Raw genomic sequence first — 5351 nt, forward strand, 5'->3', positions numbered from 1 at the left:
CACTAATTACCTTGCTTCTGCCACGGATTCTTTTCCATGGGAAGGTAGAACCCCCCGAGTCCCACCAGCACCTACATAAAACACTGACACTTATTTTATAAACATTAATGGACAAAATATTAAAGAACCTGCTTTGCTCCGCAAGGCCTACGTTTGGCTATTTTCAGCTGCAAATGACTGAAAATTCACCACAGAATGTAACGCCAGCCCTAACACCACAAATACAATTTTATTTAGAGTGCCATTTCTTCACGTGCTTAGCAGCTCTGAACGCCCTTCAGACGAACTCTGACACCAGGATATTAATAAGGTTCTGTCTGTACAGAGGCCATTAAGCAATCGCTCTGCAGATGAATGAATCCCTCTTCATTGTAAATTGAGAATCAAATGTACTGGAACAAATGTTTACAGGACGTTGCACAAAAGGCACGGCCCGCATTCACACCCACCCGTCGAAGTTCTCCAGTAGGTCAAGTTTATGAATTTCAAGCCAGAGCTCGTACATTTGTACACCATGCGGCCGTATCAGGGAAGCATCCACTGCCCTTTCTCATGCTCTCAAACCTAATTTGCTGGTTCCAGTACTTGTGGCATGTTGCTTAGGAGGAACTGAGACACCTGGGTACCGACCTCCTGGCCGGGAGGTGCTGAGCACCAGGTGCTGCTGAGGAGCTGTGCCCCACAGGGCAAGGGGCACTGGAAATACAGGTGGGCATGGGAGCTCTGTAGGAAAAGTAATAATAAGTAGGTGTCCATAAAATCGAGTTGCTCTGTGTGTATAATATTGTTTAGCATCACTATTTCCACTAGGCAGCAACTTTCCATATGAGTTTGGAGGAGTCCCACGTCCACAAACACCAAGTGACTGCACGCTTGTTTTTGTGCAGGAAGAAAAGAACCACAACAAGTGTGTTTCTGAAAGAACTTGGATTAAACCGGGGAGGAGAAAGGGGCAGAAACTTCAAAACCTGGTGAGACTCCTACAAGAATTTTTGTCCCCATTACTCAGGTTCTTTACCACGCACCACGTCCCACTGCCAGCCCTCAGCGGTGGCAGTAACGGGGCTGCCGTGGACTTGGCTGTCAGCGGGATGCTGCTGACACGCGGACCAACAGCTCTCCTCTGGGTGCTGACAAATCGCTCCCAGAGACGCCTGATGGTTCAAAAGCCACGTGTAGCATGGAGGCATGAAGCACTCTGAATGCCAGGCTCCTCAGATCAGACAGTTAATTGTCTGCTTGACAGACACTCATTTCGGCCCGGCTGTGTATTTTTTAAATTAAATGCCAAGCCTGGTCTTCGGGTTGTGCTCCCCCAATGGGACAACGGGCATTTCAGCTTTCCCTGCTGCCTCTCCCTCAAGTGACTTTTCTTCCTGACCTCAATTTAGGAGGTGAGAGCAGATGATGACTGATTTATTACTTTATTTATTATTTATATAGCGCTGTTGTTGTGCCTGGAGATTTCTCAGCCAACAGAGAAGCACAGCTCTGCCCTGTGGAAGTGATGATTCAAGAGGATTTAGAGATCCACAGAAAGCGATGTTTTCTGAGATATAAATTCTACCCCAAAAAGCCAAATTTAAATAAGGCTTTTGCTGACAAAAACCTATACTGAAAATTAATGAGCTTTAAACACTATCTGATAAAAATAGGTATTTATGCCACTCGAATAATTTGCATTAAAAAAAATAAAAATAAGATAGGCTTTATCAGGGTGCTAATAACGCTCTGCGGATTAATCTTTGTGCTGCTTGCAGGGAACTGTACATCCACGTGGCTCGTCCTCCTTGCTGCTGGCAGCCATGCACATCTCCAGTAAGCTCCTCGGCTCTGACACCGCCACCGGGTGCTGCTCGGGAAAGGGGAGAGCAGCAGACACAGATGGCAGGGAGCAACCGAAATGGGATCGTGATGCACCGCTGCACGTCCAAGGGTCAGCAGCAGCAAACAGCACGTGTCGGCACCACCACAAGAATTTGCCAGCTGTTCTGTAAACAAATGAGATTTGGGTTTACTTCAGGCTTCGAGAATTCAGTGCAGGTGAGCTACAGCGCAAAAATCCTCAACCCAGTGCTGAGCACGTAAGGCTCAAGGCTTAGTGTAACAGCCTGGATGCAGCATCCCTGTCTCTCCCAGTGCCACCCAGTAGCTTTCAGGCTTCAATCCCCTAACTCCCAGTCACAGCAAAGAAAGGAATGCCAATGGCGAGTCAGTGGAAAGATACCTTGAGAATTTCTGCCTAAGGGCTTAAAAATAACTTGATCAAGACAATGCTAATATATATATATATATATATATATATATATATATATATATATATATATAAAATATAATAAAAATATAAAATATCATATATTTTATTTATTATCATCATGAGGAAAGGCAGAAAAACTAGGAAACAAGAACCAAGACCTGACCTAAAGCATATAAACACTGGGGTAAGAAGTTGCAACACAGCGAGAAACTTTGATGTCTTTATTTCTGGCCTCAAACTTATACTACAAAGAAAGACATGTACTGACATCCAAGAGATGGGAAAAAAAAAGAAAAAAAAAAAAAAACAAACAACAAACAGGAAACACACACCCTCTGCCAACCCAGTTTTCCAAGCAAACTCTGTATCCATGAAATTAAAACTAATACAGTGGAAAGGAAGAAAATAATCATGCAATATGGAAAGCAGTGATAGGAAAGAGCCCCAGGGACAATGAAGTGAGAGATGGGAATTGAAGACTGACAGTGCTGACCTGAAGAGAATTTAATTTCCCATGTTTTAAATCAGCATTGTCAACACCTTGCTGATTACATTACGTCTATCTGCATTATACTAAATAAAATTTCTGAAGTGTGTCTCAAGGTTCACATAGAGTGAAGACGGAAAAAACCTACAAGGTCAGCTTAAAACACACCTCATAAATAAACAAATGGTAAATGGGACTGTATGTAATCCTTGACCACAAAATGAAAACCTGGCATAACTGTATCGTTTACTGGGATTGATTCTGTAAAGTTGAAAGCTGTAACCGCCACTTTTGATGGAAGTTCATCATTGGAAGTCAAAATTCATTTGGTTGGGAAGTCACTGGGTAAGAAAAACTAATAGAAAACCAGGATATTACAACAGAAGGATGTTTTCAAAATCCTTTGCTATCATTCAAATATTAGGCAGCAGAAACCAACCTCACTTTCCCTGAACTACTCTGTGTACTTACTACCTGTGCTAATAAAGACGCCCGCGTTGCCTAGTTTTAAACGTTCAGGTCAGTGGCTTTCAGCTTGTGATCAGTAAAGTGTGAGAACAGTCAGTGCAGGTGAGCAGAAGTTGACTAAGAAAAACTTGTTCAATTGTGCTGTGAAACTAGTGAGTAAATACGGACCCTTCCAGGAATGGCTGCTTTGCAGGAAAATTTGTGCACGTGCCCAAATAAAGAAGGCTGGAAATCACCCAGCTATGGGAATACAGGTCTGAACAGGAGCACCACTATTACAAAGAGGGAGTATTTCAATTTGAAAAAGACAGAGTAATTCAATTGCAATTTTTTTTCAAAAACAAAATCACATAAACCACATCTAGAGAGATAATTTCAAAATACTTTACAGTAGCAGAATCTCTAGCTTTTCCAATTCACAGATTGCAAATTCAGACTGGCCAAACTGTACCTATACCCAGGGAAGCTGAGTTAGAAATGATCGATGTACTTCCTACGCTAGAGTTGAATGAAGTACATGATCACTAACAACTGTTACTCAGCTCCTTATAGAAAAGGGGATTTGGAAGGCCACAATTCAAGAATATTTTTAGTTCTGGAGTTTCTGTTTCTACCTTTTTCTTTTTTTTTTTGAGAAAAAAATCACTTTCTCACTTGGTGTGCACCACCACCTGTTGAATTAGATTCTCAGCTGTCTGTCAGAAGAGAAATCACTTGCTCTGAAGAAAAAAATAAAACTTTTTTTTTTGCATTAACCTTTAAGAATATATATATATTAAAAAAAAAAAAAGAAATAATGGCCATTTTAATCCAGTATCTTCAGCATTGTCTGATTAATTTTTTAAAAAAGCAAGACCAGACATGTTAGCTTTTCCACCACTGATGTATCTCTACAGCATGAAGCAGAGGCCAGCAGTTGGCCAGCACTTAACAAACAAGCTGGTTTCCTGTCCTGCTTTAAATCTCTGGACACGCTTTTAATACGAGCTCCAAGAGAGTCAGCCAGTTAAGGTCTCTTTGTGCAAGGGTTTAAATGAGTTTTCAGATTTCAAAATACCTGCCTAGTTCATTAATTTGCATGGGCATTTAAACCACGGCTTCTGAGCTGCCAAAGAAACAAACCAGATCAGATCGCCTGGAACCTAAAACTTGTGGGCAAAGGGGCAAGCCTGGGTAGGACAGCTCCCAGCTCAGCAAAAAGACATCTTAAGGTACAACAGGCAGCCTGCTTTGTCTCTGCAGCTCTTCCTAATTTACTCAGCACCCCCAAAACGTGTACACACACAGACGCTGTGCTTCACTTGATGCACCCAGGGCCCCACACACGTTGTCACCCACACCCCCAGGGCCTGGCAAGGTGACCGAGGTGGAGGAGCCAGCCACAGTGGCTCTCCCAGCAGCACTTCAGCATCCCCCTTTAGGGTGCACGCGTCAAATAGCTGGCCACTGCAGAGATGCTTTTAACATCTCATAAGGTGAGATGCTGGGACAGGAGAAGCCAACACCGTACTATAAACCAAAACCTGTTGCTGTCATATTTTTTTCCTGAAAACAAGATAATTCTGTAGGCATATTGTAAGATCAACCCTAAATCACCTTCAGTAAGTGAGGGTCAGCAGGCCCACCTTCCCTTCCTTCTGCTCCTCTGCCATACTATTTCTTGGCAGCGTCGTTCACTGCTTCCTGGCTCTCCTGCTTGTGCGTCAGGTCCCAGCTCAGCAGCACCCACCTCAAGGCACTAGGTAAGAGCAGAGACACTTTGTGCTCTGGAAGGGTCTGGAATGTGCACCTAAGAACTTTGTTGAGCTGGACTTTATTAATTTATTAATTTTAAATTAATTTATTAATTTATTAGGTTTTGCATAACTGGAATTTCTTTAAACAATGTATGAAAAGAGTAAGTTCTGGGGATGTTCAGCTTTTACCTGCTTTTAGTAATAGTCTTAGTTATTAAAAAGCTTTATAAAAATAATCTCAGAATCCTTATGCTTTTGCATACATATTTTACTGAACAAACCCACTCTTTTCTTTGGCAACGCTTAAAAGACATTGTTTTAGTAGGTGCTTGGCATTTTCTTTCAGAAGAACACAGAGATAGTCAACGAAAAAAATCTTTAAGAATAGCTTTCTCTTATCACT

This window comes from Netta rufina (assembly GCF_964035555.1).
Source record: "Netta rufina genome assembly, chromosome: 25".
NCBI lineage: Eukaryota > Metazoa > Chordata > Aves > Anseriformes > Anatidae > Netta > Netta rufina.